The sequence below is a fragment of the Lagenorhynchus albirostris genome, chromosome 17 (genome assembly GCF_949774975.1).
Source record: "Lagenorhynchus albirostris chromosome 17, mLagAlb1.1, whole genome shotgun sequence".
In the NCBI taxonomy this organism is placed as follows: Eukaryota; Metazoa; Chordata; class Mammalia; order Artiodactyla; family Delphinidae; genus Lagenorhynchus; species Lagenorhynchus albirostris.
Window position 1 is genome coordinate 65,054,702 of NC_083111.1, and position 21,441 is coordinate 65,076,142.

Genomic DNA, 21,441 nt, shown 5'->3' on the forward strand with positions numbered 1-21,441 from the left:
GTTCTTTAAGTCAGGGCTCAGAGAACTTCCTGGTAGAGGTAGAATTTAAATTGGGCATTGTGTGCAATTTTCCCAAAGGTGCTTGGAAGGTATGCATGAACTAAAGCGATGGGGATGAAACTGAACAATTTCTCTTAATTCTCACTATGTCTTTTTTTTTGGCTGTACCATGTGGCATGCGAGATCTTTGTTCCCTGACCAGGGATCCAACCCTGGTCCTCCGAAGTGGAAGCGTGGAGTCCTAACCAGTGGATCACCAGGAAAGTCCCACTATGCCTTAACCCATTAATTAAATAGCTGGAAAACTCTTGAAAGAGAAAAAAATAACAGTGGACAATTGGGAAGTTTCTTTGGAAATGGCAGTGGGTGGATACTCTTCAGCAAAGGAGCCTTATCTCCAGAGCCACGGGAGACCTGATAACCTCTCCCTCAGGAAACTACCCGAAATCTAGGAGGGCTAGCTCTGGAGTTGCAGCTGCACTGAATAGAGAGTATCTCTTCTACATTTGGTGACATTTCGGCTAGTGGCTAGAGCCTACGACAGCAATGAATGGATTTGTCACTATCAGTTGATACCCCATCAGACCCCTTCTGTCAACAAGCCTGGCTGCTGCTAATTCCCTAGAAGAGTGAGAGGGATGTTCTTGTTTCTGTCCCGCATTCAAAGGACCATTTAGTCCGCCTAAGATTATAGAGAACAAAAGAACGCAGTTTCTTTTTTCAGGTATTTTAAGGGTAGTGTAAGTCTTGCAGTTTCTCAAGTCATCAAATGCAACCGTGAAAATTCTTATTTCTCTTTTCCATTTTTTTTGCTTTGTGGGTCGGATCTAGAATCTAGTTCTGGCTCTGCCTCTAACTGCTTGTGTGACTGTGGTCTAGTCCCTAAATCCTCCTGAATCTCTTTTTCTTCATTGTTTAAATGATAAAACTTCCCTCATTATCCTTTCTAAGATAGACCTTTCCTTCTTGTTATTTTGTATAGCACTGTCATTTTTATTTCTTTGTGGAACTTATCAAAAGTTGTATCAAAACTTATCTACTTCACGTATTTATTATTATTTTATTGTTTAAAACTGCCTCAGCAGTCTAGCACGGTCTATATCTAATTTGTGCACTATTGTATCTTTCTTTTTTAACATCTTTATTGGAGTATAATTGCTTTACAATGGTGTGTTAGTTTCTGCTGTATAACAAAGTGAATCAGCTATATGTGTACATATATTCCCATATCCCCTCCCTCTTGCGTCTCCCTTCCACCTTCCCAATCCCACCCCTCTAGGTGGTCACAAAGCACGGAGCTGATCTCCCTGTGCCATGCAGCCTCTTCCCACTAGCTATCTATTTTACACCGTATCTTTAGTTCATAGGAGGTGCAAAAATATTTGTTTTGTAAATGAATCAATCACATTAGTTAAGTATATGGAAATTTCTTTTTGAAAAGAGTAAATTGTTACATAAGTTTAAGTCATTCTTATAATCTTTATTTGCCACTTAGTATTTACTTTCACTCTCATTTTTCTTGCGAATTCACTCTTGGGTGAAAGGTAAAATCAGGAGAAAAAGCGCCCTGAATCACTCATGTCACAAACTGTAAAAATTTATGACCATTTTTAACCCATGGCTATTTCGTGTGTTTTAAGGGATGTTACTTCTGCCCTCAGGTACTCTTCCTCACTGTCAGCCACAGAGCCCTAATTCTATCCTGAAACAGTTTATTTATTTAAGGTCTTATATCTCGAATGCAAAGAGCAAAGGCTCATTTATATATTATCAATCACTAACTTTTTTTTTATTAAGATAAGGAGCATTGTCAAGAGTAAAGCCACAAGGAAGGATCAAAAATAATGGAATCACACAGACCCATATAAACATATACATTTCCTTATGAACAAGCAATAAACACAGGCACAAGGCTGTGTAATTCCATTTATAGTAAAGAATTATGTCTTTAAGGGAAACAGAGCCTGCAAAGATACAGTTTAACCATCACCAAACCTGTTTCATGGTTATACTAGTCCATCTGAAGCTAGGGATAAATCTCCTTTAGAAGTTTAGAGAAGAGATTTCCTTTTTCTTTCATTTAAAAAAAAATTACAGTTAGATAACTAAAAGGGTCGCAATTTAAGCTTTGAGTTCTGCCTTCGTAACTGGAGAAATAGTCTGCTTCCAAGCTCAACCTTCTGCTTCTTGGAAAGCAGATAACTATTTGCAATTTTAAATTCATAGCATTTCCATTTTCAAGATTAACAACAATAAAATCTAGGAGTCTCACCTCAGATGCATCTCATTTCATGAAATGCAAATCAAATACTTTCAGGAGCTATCAGATGTTTGTAAATAGCAATGACAACAAGAAACTACAAATAGTATTTTCAATTTATTACATTCTTACAATATTTCAGACATTAAGGTAGGTATTTACAGCCATATGTATCTTTTAATCTTTCTTATAAGGTTATTCTTGAAGATTGAATCAGATGTTAACCTATAAACTGCTATTATTTAAACTGCTAGCTGTTTACCAAATCCATTCTCTCCTTCATTAACAGGGCTGTAGCTGTAGTCCTTTAGCCTTGCTTAAAAAAACTTTTGGATTCTGTACTTACTCTTTTTCTCTGCTTCCTGTTGAAAGCAATGATGCTGGTTACAATAAACATGGACGCCTTGTCTTAAAGATGGTATCGAAGCTGTCCTCCTTGCTCTCTAAATGACTGCAAGGAGGAGAGCCTTGGACTCTTACGTGAGTGAGAAATAAAGTTCTATCTTGTTTGAACCACTGAATTTTAGGGACTCTTAAAAAATAGCAGTTGTCATTATCTTAACTACTATGAATGTTAAAGGAAAGTTCCTGGAACATAGAAACAATGTTTTATGAATAATTGCTAGTTTTTATTATTTTTATTACTAGCAGTAATTGTCCTCACAGCAACTCTGTTTTTAGATGAGAATTATGGTAGAAGATACAATGAATACTGGAAAGCTATGTGCTGTCTGGGTTAGCAAGCAATTTCTAGTGAATGAGAGAAGAAGCCTCAGTGGAGGAGGTGACCATTCTCCTAGTTGTTATTTTAATTCCTGATTTGAAATTTGTCTTATTACCAATAATGATATTTTTCTCTGTTCTGTAAACTTTTATGATAATGGGAAGCTGAAAATAGCAAATGCCCTTAAATGTAGAGGGATTCATAATAAACCATGTATGAAAAGGGAATCTATTCCATCACCTAACTCTTCCCACAGATGAAGAGTCCCGTAAATCTTAATTCTAAGGGGACGGGAGAGGAGACACTAGCTTGTACTTCTTCTAAATCCTGTGGCAAGTAGTGGTCATTTGCAAAGCACAAGATTTCTAGGGAACCATCCAAGAAAAAGATGTGGGTGGCCCTGATTTTTGTGTGTATGAGTTGTGGCCAGGATCTGGAAGATGGGTTTTATATTCCATATTTTTAATTGTAGGTTGCTCTATCTATACTTCAATGATGCATATTCTCAGATCCTACCAACTTTCCTCATTATTCCACCCCAAAATGATCCAGGCTAAAACTGCTTAGGCGCAGAAAAGGGGGGAAATAATTGGTTGGAAACCCTCCAAAAGGAAGAATTGGGTCATGACCTTTGAGAGCTCGGTTCCCTTTGTCTGTTTTCCCTTTTCCATACAATGGTACCACCTTACAAGGTTCCAACAAACCCTATACGTACAGGAAAATCTGCATCTCATTTCTGCTGAAATATGTTTTCAATTTAGGGTTTGAGTTTCCAGATTGACTTGTGAACATCTAAAGGACTCAATGTCATTGTGACATAATGTTCCCCGAAGGCCAGTAGGCCGTCAGCAGAGAAATGAGCAGTGATTAGCTAGCTGTCAGTGGTCAAAGGTGCTGATGTGACTATGGAAACCAACGTGGGAAAACTGAGAAGAAAAGAGAGAAAAATCGATGGTGCGGTGGGGGAGGGGAAATGGTATAAGGGAAGCTTTATAAGCTACAAGGATTGTTAGAAGATGAAATATGAAAAGGGACAAGATGGCAAAAGATGGAAATTTTACAGATAATTTGGAGCAAGTTTAAAAGACCACTTTAAATAGAAAAAGATCTTAGGAAATACATTTTCAAACCAAGGGGTAAGAACCAGAAAATAAAGGGGAAAGTAATCTACATTTGAAGAAATTAGACTCACAGACAGTCCAGGGGCTAATCATGATGGAATGATTTAAAAAATCATGATAATAATAATTTTAAAAAAACAGTAATTCCAAGGACTACTTCTACCGTCTGTAAAGATGTGTTTACATCCCAGTCATTTTGCCCCCATATTATTGAGATCGTCTCATTGAATCATTTGCAGGAATATTAATATCCCTGCTTTACGGGAGAAAACATAAAAATCAACAGGTTTTAAAACTTGTTGGAATTTTCTTCTTCTTCCCCTCTATTCCCTAAAACAAAGTTTTGATCAAATTGTATTTAACTGTGTTTGTTTGAGAGGTGAAAAGTCATCACAAAAATATACCACTGGGCATACGGAGGAGGGAACAGGGAACTACCCTGTTATATTTGTTTTGTTAATGATGACTTAATGGGATTTAATTTATCAATTTATATATGAATCTCCCCTCTCCCACCTCTGACCCCTGATGTAGCTACCCATAAAGAGGCATTCCCCTTATGTCCAAGGAGATGCTCTGATTGATTTTGCTTGATTCACTGCATTTAAGGGACAACTGCATCCAAAATTCCATCCCTTACATAACTGAGAATCATGAAAGGAAAAGTTCATTTTTGTGCTATTTATGGGGAAGTGGCCTGGAGGGAAGAAAACCTCGTTCCAATATTTGGCTCGAGACCTTTCTGTGAGAAAAGAAGTGTCGTTTGCTCAGCAAAGGTTTTTGTTCACTATTTTGAGTATTCTGGACCACATGTATATACGATATATATTTGCCATTAAAAAGCCCCTTCAGGGCTTCCCTGGTGGCTCAGTGGTTAAGAATCCGCCTGCCGATGCAGGGGACACGGGTTCGAGCCCTGGTCAGGGAAGATCCCACATGCCACGGAGCAGCTAAGCCCGTGCGCCACAACTACTGAGCCTGTGCTCTAGAGCCCGTGCTCCACAACAAGAGAAGCCACCGCAGTGAGAAGCCCACGCACCACGAGGAGTAGCCCCCGCTCACCCACAACTAGAGAAAGCCCGCACGCAGCAATGAAGACCCAATGCAGCCAAAAAAAAAAAACCCTCAAAGGAAAAATGAGAAAGTTACAAACTTTATTTGGGTGCCCCACAATCCCTTTTTAAGTCTTTTTTCTCCTTTCTTTCTAACCCCCAGCCCTATTCCATTTTATCCTGCTTTAAGTGTATTTATGAGTGGGTTTATAGAAACAGAAATGAGATCAAGTGGGCAGAAAATCTGAACCCAAGAACGAGTAGTTCTGGAATTATTTCAAACACTGCTTCTTAGTAGTTGTGTGACTTTAGTTTTAGCATCTCTGAATTTTCAGTTTTTAGCTATAAAAGTGGGGAAAAGAAAGCCTTCCTTTTATAGTCCTTCTGTAGATCTTGTGTGAATGGGCTTTACTTTTTCACAAATAGAAACTTCTCAGTAAGTAGTAGTTTACATTTTTGAAATCTGTGACCACCTAGAGGGGTGGGATAGGAAGGGTGGGAGGGAGGGAGAGGCAAGAGGGAAGAGATATGGGAACATACGTATATGTATAACTGATTCACTTTGTTATAAAGCAGAAACTAACACACCATTGTAAAGCAATTATACTCCAATAAAGATGTTAAAAAAAAAAAGGCTTTAGAGTCAAAGAAAGTAAGCTATACTGATGGATTCGGACTGTATTTGTGGAATTTGAATTCTCAGTCAGAACTAATTCTCACTTTTCTTCTGCCCCATCCTTTCTTTGTCAGTAACATAGCACTTACCATGCTATAATAACTAGTTATTAATGTGGCCCACTACCAGACTTTGAGTTTCTGGAAAGTTGTGATTATGTCTTTTTTATACTTTTAGGTCCTGCAGGACAAATCTGTATTATTGGATGCTTAATTCTTACAGGCTGTTTGTGAATTTGCTCAGCGCTTCATATTCTTCTCAGATATGGTAGAAACCAATCTTTTGCCCAGGTTCGTAGCTAACTTGACTTTTTAAGACTTGCAATGAATGGATTCTCCTAAAGTACTCTAAAGTCTTCCTCTTTTTTTTTTTAATGAATATTTGATTTTCTCTTTCTTCATAGGGCATGTTTCTAATTAAAAATGACCAACACCTGCCCTAGGCTGGACAGGATAACACCTGTGTGAGATGCAGCTGCTATAACAGTGCTTCCATCTGCAACATATTACATTTTTTTTATTAACAGAAATGATTTTTTCCAAAGGAATTCATTAAAGTAAGAGAAAGAGTGACAGAAAAGCAAATGCTTTTCTCACTATTGCTCAAAACTTTTCATTCAGGTTTCAGGCTTTCCTTCATCCTTTGGAAACAGAAGAAAAAGAACATAACAAACTCAACATCCAAACAAAATAAAATTGGTTGAGTCAATTCTCAGCTTGTTCCAGTTGGGATAGTTACTGTGGGGAGCTATAAATACCATCCAATTTCAGATCGTACTGTTTGGAATTTTAGCTGAAGTAATTCTGTTGTCTGCATCAAATCTGCTTATTAAATCTAACCAGAAAAAAAAAATCCTCACAGTGGACCAATGAGTATATTTTATCTACCTTGCTTCCTTAGCTTTCTAAATTTTTGCTTGTATGTGTCTAAGTTTTGATTGCCAAGACTTTTAAAAAATATTTAAATTGGACGTTTTGACCAGAAAATGCAACAGAGAGTCATATTTTTTCTAAACAAATTTTCTAACCACAAGGTTGTCCTGCAACGTGTCTGCTATGGAGAAATCTAAATTTTTTGTAGTGTCCTTTTTCTCATCTGGAAGCAATTGAATATTGAATGTTACAGACAATATTTTGTGCTTAGTCACATTATGCAAATTTTATATTACTAAGGAGCATTAGTATATATTTTTAAAGTACTATTTGTTTCAAAATATAATTGTAGTTCCTGCCTTTTAAGACCTTGAAGAAGAATGTTGGAACTTTGGGTATGGCTGAGTTAGGTGGATGTGAGGTGGTATTTAATTTACAATAACATAACTTTCAAAAGGTTCCCTTCATTTATTTTCTTTCCTTTCCCCTCCAGCATGCCTACTGAATTGAGAAAACTCTGTGTTTTCAAAGTTAATAAAAAGCCCTACTCCTAAATTTGTCTCTGGTGCCTCTCTGGATGACCAAGTTTTGTTAATGGTCTGATAATCCATTCCCTTCTGAGGAAGTTCTTCAGAGGTCAGAGGCTAATGGTATCAAACATCAGCCTGTCTGGTTTATTGTAAGGGTGTTTCCTTAAGATCAAGATCTCAGATAAGAGCAGAGTTGCTCTGGTTGGGAAAGGAAATGGTTTCTGATACAACACAGCAATTCCTAGAGGGAAGCGGAGAGCGGGAGATCCTCTGAACACAAGATAACTTGTAGTTTGCTTTCCTCTAAAACCCTTAGATAGTTAAAATACCATCATTAAATACGGGAAGAACCCAACCTTGATTTATGGATGAAAATAAAACTCACCTTCAGATCTACACTATTATGATGAGCAGCAAATCAGATGAGAAGAAACTGTGAAGCAGAACAAATGGGTTCGCAGCTCCTCGAGTTTAAACCCATCCTCCCTGGATTTGGAGGTCAAAGCTCACCACTCAAGGAGACACATCGTATTTTATTTAAGCACTTTTCTTCTAAGGAGTTGAAAGCACCTGGCAGACATGAACTCTTTTGTGCAGTGAAAGATAACACAGATATTACCAAGTAAAGAGCTACATTTGAAGATCAGAGTAACTTGGTCCATCCAGTTGAATAATATTGATATTATTTCCACATGACTTTGTTTCTTATGTACACTTTCAAGGTGATATATCACTTTAGCCAGTTCCCTGATTTACAGGAAGATGGCTCTACCTACTTGGGGGCTTTTTTTCACAAAAGACCAGAGTTTTGTCAGTGTCATTACAAAGTCCCCGTGCACGAGATTGTGTGCTCTGTTAATATTTATTCCCATTTTTTTCTAAATTTTACTTTCACTGATCAAGGACTATCTTAAAAATATCCAATTATCAACTGAGGAGAAAATGTTCAGAAGAAGAAGGAGAATTAAAATATGACTGGGAAGTACGGGAGAGTGTTTATGGTGACACGGTAGTTCAACCTCTTCCTTTTACTGATAAGGAAAACCCAGAGAATACCAAGTTTTTTTATCTCCAGAAGGAGAAAAAGAGAAAGAAAGATGCTTGTGTTTATGGGGAAACTGTCCTTTGAAATTCTAACCTTAGAGGAAGTCCCAGTTAGAGCAGCAGCTAGCCTCAGAATACCTGCTGTTCTGAATCTGCCTCTGGAAAGTCAGCGTGGTTCTGAGTAACTACACCCATCAGGGTTTGGGTTCTTCCTCTGAAAAGGGAAAATAGTACATTGAACCATGACCATGTCTCCTAGTTCTAAATGACTAGAGTCGTCTGGATTCCTGCCTTGGATACTATGACTATATTTTGTTCTGAATTAATTATGTCTTCAAAGCCCATGGCTTATATGGGGCTGGTGAACGATGTCTGGCTTGCTTTTTCACAGATCAACTCAGCTTTACGCTGACCGTGTTTCTAAGCTTCCAGGTGCTCTCTGGTCCACAGCAAAGACAGAAAGTATTTTTTGTTCCAGATAGCAGGGCATCCATCCATTACCCAGCTCTACTGGTTTCTGGGGTCCCAAGTGAAGATCGCAAACTTCTTCTGCATCCAGCCATCATTTCAAAAACTGCCCGAGTCCATTTCTTCCATGAAGCCCTACCTGATCTCCTTAAGCTTTTTCTGACTGGTTACAGCTCTAACTGCTAACTGTTTATCTGACAGTGGTTCTTACATTGCTTATTTCTTGCATGTGTCTTTTGTACCTACTTCCTCAGTGACTCTGTGAAGCCTGTAAAGAAAAGAACTCTGTCTTTTATAACACTGTCAATGTCTACTGTGCTGCTGGACCTAAAAGTAGATGCTTAACAGCACACTTTAATGTTTTCTCTGCAGCATAAGTTGTAGTTACAAGAAAAAACTTCTCCCTCATTTTTATCCTCTTATTCACCTCCTCCCCACCCACTGTGACAATGATTGCTTGAGTGTGACTAATGATAGAATAACTTTACACTGGTTCATTCATGTACCTTGCATTTTCATTCTCATAATTACACTGTGAGATAAATGTTATTATCTCCAATTTTCCAATGAGAAAATGGAGGCTCAAAGAGGCTAAATAACCTCCCTGGGGTCACATAGGCAGCAAGTGGCAGAGTAGACATTCAAGACAGGATGTCGTGCTCTCTCCTGAGGACGTTTTTCTTATTCCTCGATGTCTCATTATCTTCCTTAAGACAATGTGACAGAGTTGCATTATACAAACTGTTCCGCACTTACATTAAAAATGCAGAGATAAATAACAAGTTTCTACTGCATAGCACAGGGAGCTGTAGTCAACATCCTGTAATAAACCATAATGGAAAAGAGTACGAAAAAGAATATATACGTATATTTTAAATGAATCACTTTGCTGTACACCAGAAGCTAACACAACATTGTAAATCAATGTGCTTCAATTTAAAAAAATGCTGAGATAAAGCCCAGGTGTACATTGGACACAATTATAAAGTAGATGTCATTTATCTTGGATACTCCAGTTTTAGTTTCAGGAATGTTTCCCCTTAGTGAGTCCTCTTCTCGGAAAGTACTCAGGAGTTTTTATTGTCCTGACACATTACCTTCCTCCCCTGTTCCTCCTATCTTGCTTACTCAGAACCCTCAAACTCACTGACATTGAAGTGCAAATTACTGCTAAAGTGTATTTCTTCTATAGTTATTTGCATTTCTCACGTAGAAAATGTAAAGCAAAAGAGATGATTTTTGACTGGTAGTTCAGATCCATACCAGAGAATGTGGGAATGTCAAAAAGCACTCCCTGCCTGTTATTTTCCCTCAAAAAGAGCCACACGATAAAAATAAATATTTGGGAGGAGAACATGGTCTGTCTCCTAGGCAAGTTTCCAAAATCATATCCTGGATTTCTAGGTCTCTGGATCATTCCATCACAGCAGTAGTCGTGTGAAATATTGCAGAGTAATAAAATCTATGGGTTGGGAGTAAACCAGGTTAGTGTCCCCAGATGGCTATAATCCAAAGTCCAGACCATCCCCTCACAACAACTTGATAGTAACAGTGAAACAAACAGGTGCAGGACAGGTGCAGTGGGATGAAGACAGCCTCGACTAGGGAGCTGTATGTAGGTGGTGTCAAAAAATACAAAGAAAAATAAAAGCTCATGCCATGCCAGTCTTTTGTATTTTTTTCCTATTAAACTATTTTACTTGGGACTAAAAGCAAAGTAAATCTACCCACATTTTCTGATTGAGAATTGTAACCAACTCCAGAAAATCCTTTCTTTCTGTTAGCTTTTTCCTTGGTTACTCAACTTAGATTATTTTTCCTCATTTACCATTTCCCCAAAATTCATCTGCTTTGTGTAATTTGATTGCCTTCAGAGCATCTAGTCCACCCCTTGTACACTCTGTAGGTGCCATGAGATCAGGACAGTATTAATCCACTCCTTGTTTCAGGGGTGGCTCTTGGTTGACATGACCTTAATCATGTCCACTCCTCCTACCACAACGACTGGCTCATAGACAACCTTGGAACACAGGCTTATTTTAGTTACTGTCTACGTTTCGGATTTAAATTGGTCCAATCAGAGTGAAACCCTTGACTTTTGTTTGCTGATTGATAGCAGAAAATCTGCATCTTTTTCTGGACAACTTGCAGATGGAAGGCCTAAGATGGTTATAGGTTATAGCCATTTTGCTATAATGAAAAGTGCCAATCTGGAAACAAAATCTACTCCTATATAAGGATAGCCAAAAAAAAAAAAAAAAAAAAAAAAAAAAGGTAATTGCAGAACACTGAAGCTAGAGCATTGGTCAAACCATACCTGCAGCTACAATTAGTCTTTTCATTTAAAAAACAAATTATTTTTATTGTTTAAATCTATTTAATTCATATTTTTCTGTTTCTTATTATAAAAATCATGCTATATGATAAGCCATGTATTATAATATATTGATGCTTCCACCTCAGAGGCACATATGTATTTTTTTTTCTTTTGAGTATTTTAACTTTGAAATATGGCTTACATACAGTAAAACACACTCAAATATATTTTGAGTATACCTTTGGACAACATGTATACACCCATGTAAATGACACTTCACTCCAAATTGGAATGGATTTAAAGAATGGCTGCAAATTCTTGGAGTCCTGAGATGGCCACGTGGATGTGTCTGAGCTAGCCTGCTGGAAGGTGAGAGGACGCCTGGAGGAGAAGCAAGGTGACCCACCTCAGAACCTGCCAACAGCCAGACATAAGTGAAAGGTCCTTCTAGATAATCCAGATCATATAAAAGTATGTATGAAAGATGTATAAGATCAGATGACAAAAGACACAGACCTACTGGAGAACGGACTTGAGGATATGGGGAGGGGGAAGGGTGAGCTGTGACAAAGCGAGAGAGAGAGGCATGGACATATATACACTACCAAATATAAAATAGATAGCTTGTGGGAAGCAGCCGCATAGCACAGGGAGATGAGCTCGGTGCTTTGTGACCACCTAGAGGGGTGGGACAGGGAGGGTGGGAGGGAGGGAGACGCAAGAGGGAAGAGATATGGGAACATATGTATATGTATAACTGATTCACTTTGTTATAAAGCAGAAACTAACACACCATTGTAAAGCAATTATACCCCAATAAAGATGTAAAAAAAAAAATCAGATGACAAAAACCACCCAGCTGATCAGCAAAATCATGGGCTAAATAAAGTGAACGTTGCTTTAAGCTGCTAGGCTTTGCAGTGGTTTGTTACACAGTGAAAACAAAGTGATAGAAAAATATAGAACCTTTTCCTCACCTTGGAGAGTTCCCTCACGCCCCTTTTCTGTCAGGTCTTACCCGCCATACGGTAGCTACACTTCTGATTTCTATCACTATAGTTTATATCTACTTAAACTTCATAACAAAATTTATACATGTTATATTTTACGCACATATTATATATCTTTTGTGTCTGGCTTCTCTTACTCAACACGAAGTTTTCGAATCTATGTTTTTGTGTGAACGCTCCTTGCTGAGTATCATTGCATCCTTGTGTGACTATGGATAATTTATCCATTCTCCTTGATGAACTTTTGGGTTGTTTTTGCTTATTCCAATTCTGTCTGTCTCCTAATCAAGCAATTCTTTTTTGCCTGCTTGGTTGAATGTAGCTACTAGAGGTAATTATTAGGCTCTCTTCCTTGATTTATGTTAGCAACTCACTAGCAACTGGTTTCTTTGTAGTGACATTACCCTTTAAACCAGAAGTATACATTGTACAAATAGTAGGTGGTTTTATGATCTAACTCTTAGTCAGAACTTTAGTTGATTTCTCTTCCAACACCAGAATCTGAATAGTATGAAGATACTCCTGATGACAAAGTAAACTTAGAGGGAGAAGGGGCACTGAGGTTTTTCTCATGTGTTGTTTGATCTGTTACTGCTGAATCTCTCTATTTTACTGGGTAATCAGAGAGCTTTGTAATTCAAACCTGCATTGCTGTGCTATGCTAAGGAAATAATTATTTTATTTTCATTGTGACCACATATTATTAATTTATAAAATAAATGTTGTTACGATTCTTTACTGCCTCTTAAAAATGCATTATTGTAGAGAAAAGTTTTTATATATAAAAAGCTTAGCTTGACGCCTAGCACTTGGTGGGTATTGGATGCATACAGTTTGCTTTCTTCTTCCTTCTGTGTAACTGCGAAGACATCATTAAAGGTCAGTGGGCATGCTATAGGTCATAGATGTGACAGGAATAAAAATACTTCTCACTGTGTTCAAGTTGAAGAAATAATGCCAGTTCTTGCACACAACAGTAATGGACAAAAAAGTTGGTCCATTTTGCAACAGTTGGATGAATAGAGCTTATTCACAGCAAAACAAAAAGCTTGTATCTACAGCCCACCTGACTGTTTTTTGTTGTAGTTGTATAGCCTTGGGCAACATAACAAATGAGGATTAGAAAAGAAAAGTGAAGAAAGGTATAGAAAACAAACTGTCTCTTTGATTGGCTGCACTATGCCACCATTGAAACACAAATAAGGTGAATGCCCAAAGGTTAAGATGAATGTAAAGAAAATTTTCAGGACGAACCTTTATCTTGAACAGCTGCTTCTTATATGTTTGCTACTAAGGCCTAAATGATTTTTTTATATGGCCACAAATTTTCTTCCTTCTATAAAATCAAATATATTGAAGTGTATTTTTGTCATAGAAGAATGATCTGAGAAAATATGGTATCTTCTTTCAAATTAATATGAGCTTGCAATACGCTTTAAAAAAGAGTAGACATGTTCTTAATTCATATCCCCTTAATAAAACTGCTAGATTAAATGATATTATCCATTTCCTCTATTAATCATACTGGCTGAAGCCCACAGTTACTGAACGCTCATGACTAGCAGGCTTTTCTCTAGATGTCTACACACCTTTATTCTCATCAAGTGAGTTGAATGCTTGCCAAGTGTCAAACATGGTGATTCCCAAACCAGTTACATCAGTAACACTTTACAGCCATTATGTAATTTAACTAAATATCAAACCAATTAAATATGAGCATGAAAGAAGATAATTATTTCTAAGAAAAATAAGCTCTGTGCCTTAAAAACAGGAATGCTCTACACCGTAAAAAATATAGAATATAGACGGACAACTGTAAAAAAGAAAGTGGAGGAAAAAATATAACTTCTGTAAAGCCTCTGTACTCAGGTTGCTTTGCAAGGGTCTTTCACAAATTCTGCTCCAACCTGAAGAAAGCAAATATCACAGATTCATCGTGGGTGTGGTTTTCATGAGAAAAGTGATACAGATTTCAAGTTAGTGAACCTGTACTCAAAGAAATGTCTTGGCTTTACATCAAAAGTTTGGTTCATAAATGTGTATTTTCAAGTTTTAAGTTAGATTAAATATTTATTTATTCCTTTTATTGTTTTTCTCTTTAACTGACCTTTTGATTGATTTTCCTTCTTTGGGTTTTAAGATAAAGAGTCTTCTACTACGTAGTATTTTTTTTTTTTAATCTAACAACAATGCTGCGAGGAATGGAGGACAAAATTATTGTAATTCAGATGTAAGCTGGAATTGTCTCTGCTCAGAAACTTAGTTAAAATTTTCTTGAGTGTCACCTCTGTAATTTATGGAAACTCAAAGGAGTTCATTCTGTTTCTTATAATTAATACCTTTTTTTTTGGCAGCCTCTGTATAAGGCCCTGAATCCACTTGCAATTCTAGTGTGATGACCACTTTTCATTCATTATCCTGGAGAAGCTAAGGGGGCTAAATAAAATACGGATGCAAAGGGACTTCCCTGGTGGTCCAGTGGTTAAGACTTCGTGCTTCCACTGCAGGGGTTCAATCCCTGGTCGGGGAAGTAAGATCCTGCATGCTGCAAGGTGTGGCCAAAAAATTAAACAAAACAAAACAAAACAAAACAAACAAACAAAAAATATATATGGATGTAAAGACATTAGCACAATGCCTGGCACTCATTCAAAGGTAGGAGTTGTTGTTATTAATATTTCTACTACTTTGAATCATGAGAGTGACTGTGCAAAATGGTATCTTTCCCATTTTATCTGTTAAAAATTGAGACTCACAGAAGTTAAGTGATTTTTTTCCCCAGTTTGCACAAAAGTAAGTAGCAAGACCAGGGTTTTATCCTGAGTTATTTGCTCTTCCAAACCTGAGGTCACTGCAGTGTATCCATAATACATTGAGGTAAACCAAGTCTTCCTTGAACACCACCAATCCAGGCCAGAAGGAAGAATGTGTTTCCAGTCTTCTTTCCAACACTAATAGAACAAGTGTTTTATGTTCCAGCCATAATTGGATTAGTTGCTATTTTCTAGCCATCATGCCTCTACTGATGCTTCTTGTTTTTCTGCATTTTGTTCAAGATCTCCCTCTCCTCACAACAATCCAGTTTTCATTTTGGAAATCCTATCTGTTCTTTGTGGATCCATGTAATTTATCTAAATCCTCTTGTTAATAGAAACAGAAATTGTACAATTATTGATACGAAGAACAGTCATAATAATACACAAAATTTATTGAATATTTCCTCTGTACTAGGCATTGTGCTAAATAGAATATATGATGCATGGTGCGCCCCATGAGGTCAACACTCATATGACGATCTTAAGGATTAGAAGTGTTGACTAAAAAATCCCAAGGTGTACACAACTGTTAAGTAACTGATATGGTCTGAATATTTGTGTCCCTCCAAAATTCGTATGTTGAAAATCTAATGCCCAAGGTGATAGTATTAGGAGGTAGCGGCTTTGGGAGAAAATTTGGTCATGAGCGCAGGGCTCTCGTGAATGGGATTCACGCCTTATTAAAGGGACTCCAGAGCACTTGCTCCGCTATGTGAGATGCAATGAGAAGTTGGCAGTCTGTGAACAGGGAAGACAGCTTTTTCCTGAGGACCTGGTCATGTCGGCACCCTGATCTTGGACTCTAGCCTCCAGAACCATGAGAAATCAACTTCTGTCGTTTATAAGCCACTCATTCTGTGGAATTTTGTTATAGCAGTCAGAAAGGACAAAGACAGTAATATAATGGGATTTGAACCCAGGAACACTGACTTGGGAGGTTAGACTCTTACTCCATTCCATTTGGTGTGTGGATGTGTTCAGTGGATTTGATATTTATTCATAGGAAGCCTGTGGCAATTTCTCTAGGATTAGTAGATCTATCAAGCTGAGGGTAAAAGTTTTACCTGGAGTTGAAGTCTTTCCATGAAGCAGAAGAATTATTTTTGAGCCACTAGACTCACAGAGGTTTGATTATGAAACTAAGATGTTTTCCGCATGAAAACAAAAACATGATGATCATAAAGTTGATATTCAACTTCGAAAGAAAATGCCCTAGGATAGAACATAGCCTAGACGTCAGGGACAGAAGAAAGTCAAAGGGAATTCAGAGTGAAATAAATCTCAGTGGAATCCCCCTTCCTTCCTCCCACCCCACAAAAAAGATTCTGCCATATACAGATATACTTCTTAAGTACTCAAATCACAGAAAACTGCTTTTGGCTTTTTTTTTTTGTTTGGTTGTTTCTTTTTGCGGTATGCGGGCCTCTCACTGCTGTGGCCTCTCCCGTTGAGGAGCACAGGCTCCGGACGCGCAAGCTCAGCGGCCATGGCTCACGGGCCCAGCCGCTGCGCGGCATGTGGGATCTTCCCGGATCGGGTCACGAACCCGTGTCTCCTGCATTGGCAGACGGACTCTCAACCACTGCGCCACCAGGGAAGCCCAAGCATTTTTGCCTTTACAAGTTAGTATTTCCCTTTGGTCTATCCATTTCTTATTTTAAAAATAATAGATTAAATACATGGAAAGACATCTTCTATAAATCAGTTTCAGACAAGTTCAAAAGACAGGAAAATGTGTAAATTACTGTATTAAGTAGAATTTGTTATTAAGTTATGTAAGAAATGTTCTTCAATTGTATAAAAGATCTTTGTGAAATATTTCTGTTGTCTTTGTTTTCTACACTGCATGAGTAGATACTTAACCATGAAATAAAAATTCAGAGATTTGTTTAATAATGCCTAATAAAAATGCCTGCCAATTATCCGTTGAGATGGATGGATACTTAACAACTTGAAGTGTTAACATAATTTGGCATCCAATATTTTATTTGCATAAAAATTAATTCTTTGTTACTGCTGCTAATTTTATTATTTCCCACTCAGCAGTCATAAGAATATGGTTATTGTTATTATCTTAATATTTTGGGTTATATATTTAATAACAAGTTGATGGAGCCATTGTAGATATTAAACTTTGAATAAAGAATGCATGCCAGACATGCTCAAGGATGCTATGGAAGTGTAGATTGCAAATCCAATATCCTGAGTATGTAGTATAATGCCTGGAACATAGTAGATGCTCAACAATTATATCAAAATCAAAAGAACTGAGCAGAAAGAGTAACAATAAACTATATTTGAAAGAATCTGTGGTAAGTTCTCATACAGAATATATTGTCAAATTGTGTGATAAACCAAGATTGGTTTAGAATTTACATGACCACAACTTATCTTTTTTAAGTACAAGTTTTAAGAATTAAATAGAATTACCATATGACCCAGCAATCCCACTACTGGGCATATACTCAGAGAAAACCATAATTCAAAAAGCCACATACACCCTCATGTTCATTGCTGCGCTATTTACAATAGCCAGGTCATGGAAGCAACCTAAATGCCCATTGACAGACTAATGGATAAAGAAGATGTGGTACATATATACAATGCAATATTACTTAGCCATAAAAAGGAATGAAATTGGGTCATTTGTAGAGATGTGGATAAATCTAGAGACTGTCATACAGAGTGAAGTAAGTCAGAAAGAGAAAAACAAGTACCATATATTAACGCATATATGTGGAACCTAGAAAAATGGTACAGATGAACCTGTTTGCAGGGCAGAAATAGAGACACAGATATAGAGAACAAAGGTATGGACACCAAGAGGGGAAAGCGGCAGGGGTTGGGGGTGGTGGTGTGATGAATTGGGCGATTGGGATTCACATGTATACACTGATGTGTATAAAATGGATGAGTAATAAGAACCTGCTGTATAAAAAACTAAATAAAATAAAATTCAAAAAAATAAAGAAAAGCAAGATGCAGAAAAGTATGAATAATATAACCCTGTTTTTGTAAAACTAACAACAATAAAAATATTTCATGTACATGTATATACGTGTGTGTATATAAAAAAAAAGAAGAAATAGATAACCTAAAGAAAAAAAAAAGAAGTAATGTTCAGTGGCAATATATTTAAACTATCTTACATGGTATAAGATAGTGTTTAACCGTGTTCAATATGAAAATGTCTTGTATCATAGTGTATGAGTTTGAATCACCATTCTTTTACACTGTTAAATTGTGCAAGTTAATTGAAACCCTTTGGGAAATTGCTCTGTGCCTCACATTATCCTCACTATAAAATGGGGGTTGTCATGGTACTTCTTCATAGAGTTGTGATGTTACAATGCCTGGCACATAGTCAACAAGGTATAGATGCTAATCTTTTAGATTTTATGCTATTTCTACCTTCCTGTTGATACCATTTCTACCTTTTGATCATTACACTTTTGGAAAACTCAAGGTATACAATGGTTTTAAATTATGTGAGGCTGCTTAGCTTTAAATAATAATAGAAGTTTAGCTGGATTTTTGTGTTTGGCATTTTTCTAAAATAAATTTTTCTGTCTTCATCTGGAGTTCTCATTTTTCTCTATTTCCCTCTCAGCGCCAGTTATTTCTTTCTTCCTTTTCACACCCTGAATTTTTTAAAGAAACCAACCCTTCTTCAGAATCAGTCTGTATACTTCAGGTCAGGCTCCATCCTGTCTTACCCCAAGATTCCTTTCCCTTTGGCCTCTGTATTTCTTCCATAACTATGCCTAGGGCCAACTAGAATTAGGAACAATCACTGAGAATTATTTTGGGGGAATGGGTGGAAGCAAAGTGTCTACTTACTCTTTCTGTTTTAACTGAAATTGAAAACAATGTAACTTCAGAAGTGTTGGAGATTGCCACCTGGAAGCAGATGGAAAGAAACTGAGTCCTGATCTCATGCTTGGACCCCTGGAGTCCCCATGACTGGGGTTCACAGGTAATTGAGTCATAAACCAGTAGATTCTCTTTGCTTAAATAAGTTTAATTAATTTTTCTGTCACTTGCAACCAAAAAGAAAGTAAAGTGATAATCTATTTCTTGTTTTACCAGTGTCTTTTCCTTCTCCCCCACGGTCCTCCAAACCCCCTATTAATTTGCTATTATTAGTCAGCTCTGGCCTTAGGAATGAGATAATCTAGTTTGTTAATATTTTATCCTAATTTGAATCAATATGCTCTGAGAAGGCTTGAGAGTTTTGGTACATGTCTATTTAACTTCTTAGAAATGCTTTTTTTAAAAAACTTTTTTCTGGGCTTCCCCGGCGGCGCAGTGGTTGAGAGTCCGCCTGCCAATGCAGGGGACACGGTTCGTGCCCCGGTCTGGGAAGATCCCACATGCCGCGGAGCGCCTGGGCCCGTGAGCCATGGCCGCTGAGCCTGCGCGTCCGGAGCCTGTGCTCCGCAACGGGAGAGGCCACAGCAGTGAGAGGCCCGCGTACCGCAAAAAAATATATATATATATAAAAATAAATAAATAAAGACTTTTTTCAGAATCTTGGCCATACTCTGGATAGCTCATGCTGCTTGATAGCAACATATTGCTGTTGATCGTCTTTAAAGCCATAGAGCCTAGCATCAAATCTCAGACTTATCACTCATGAGAGTTACATATTTGAAAAAGTTTTAATATCTCTCTATCAGTTTCTTATTTTACAAGAGTGAGGATAATGATACCTCACGGCACTTAGAACAAGGCATTGCATTGATGGCTGCATGTGAAATAAGCTACGTCCTTTTTAATTAATTTCTAAGTTGATGGGATGCTTTCAGCTATACAAATAATGGTTATTGATCCATGTATTCTGTTTACAGATTTTTTTCCCTCTGTAAACGTTTACTTTAAGATATCTCATTTTCTTCTTTTACCTTATAGGAGAGAGGGTCAGAAAGAAAGGGGGAAAATAAATGTAAATAAATATTACTTTTTGTTGTTTAGTTTGATATCACACATGTCGAAAAAGGCTGAAGCCTTTCATTTCAATCAGCCTTCAGAGTTTGGATTTTTGGTAAATAGTCCTTTATTCTTGTGTTTCTTCTATGTTTAAAACTTTATTTTCCTGCAAATACTATTTTCGCAGAAGAGCATTTTACTAGACATTTAAATTTTCTAGAATGATAGTACCTGAGGTAACTCCTGGTTTCATATCCATTTAGACATACTTGCAGTTTCAGAGGAGTTATGATGTGTTTCTGTAACATTCTAATAGTTTAAATGTGCCTTAAACACATAAGTTTTATTGTCAATCTTCCTGTTTTACAGTCTTTCCAATTCAATCCTGCCTTCCCCTGCAAGGAAGACAGCTAGGAAACCTGCTCAGATTTCCTCTTCTCAACCTCCCTGCTGCCAGCTTTCCTACTCCCTTTCATCCCATAGGAAGCCAAGAGCCTGCTCAAATTTCCTTTGTGGAGTACGTATCCCACCTGGTTACTTCTTCTCCTATTCAGCAACAGGTGGTTATTTTTGTACTGTCAGCACGTTTGGACTCCCTAGCTGTCAGATTTCATTCCCACTGGAAATGTAGACATTTGAGTTTGTTCCAGGCGTCAGTGGGTATATTGCCAATTTCCATTTTCTAAAAATAATTTTCTTTTGATGGAATAATCTTGTTCCTTAACGATTCCATTAAATCAAAAAAAAAAGATTTTAGTTATACTTAAAGGCTGAATCAGTGATTGATCTGTTTGTTGCCTCTTTTCTGATTTCTTTCAAAGGGTCTCCAAGCATGTGGATCATACCGAGATAGCCAGTGAACAATGGAATCAGAATTCCGGCAACCCCATTTTTTAGCCATGTTGCATCATGAATTTCAGTGTTCTTCTCTTGACCATTATATTTGGGTTGGAAAAAGCTAATGAATCAGAATTCCTAAGGATAGAACACAGGACTATATACTTAAAAAATATTCACCCTAGGGAATAGTGAACGCTAGTCAGGCTTGGGAGCCATTGGACAAAACAATATCGTAACAATGAAAAATGAAAATATTTAATAGGTGTTTTTTTCCCCCATAGAAAGAGACTAAGAAAGTAAAGCTTTTCAAAAATTTGTTTCAAATAGGAAAAGCTAAAGGACAATATGATCGAAATGATATATGGCCTCATCAATATCTCCCAGGTATGAATTTTTCCCAGCAGTCTCAGGAACGTGAAAACATTTTACACATTATGCTTCCTAAAGACTTATCAAGTGCTTGCTTTGGCACTGAATATACTCAAGTTGGAATGATACAGAGAAGATTAACATGGTCCCTGAGCAAGGATGACACGCACATTCGTGAAGCGTTCCATGTTAAAAAAAAAAAAAGACTTAAACTAAATTTTACTCTGAGCTCTCATGCTGTTGATCTGCCTAGAAATTCAGTCTCTGTTATTACGGGGGATTACTCATCTTTTCCTAAAGGGTTGTGCAAAACCTCATACGATCTGCTTCAGAGCAGAATATTCCAGAAGGCTCCTTCTTTCTTGACTCATGTGCATCATCACTAATGGGCTCTTCATTGTAGTCCTCATGGT

At 37.3% G+C, this 21,441-nt stretch overlaps 1 non-coding gene across 1 annotated transcript; it reads left to right on the top strand.

The window, feature by feature from the left end:
* Positions 1-21,119: 21,119 nt before the first annotated feature.
* On the top strand, positions 21,120-21,222 carry LOC132508455 (U6 spliceosomal RNA). Its single transcript, XR_009536594.1, has one exon. It is a non-coding gene; the product is annotated as a U6 spliceosomal RNA (small nuclear RNA).
* The last annotated feature ends 219 nt before the right edge of the window (positions 21,223-21,441 follow it).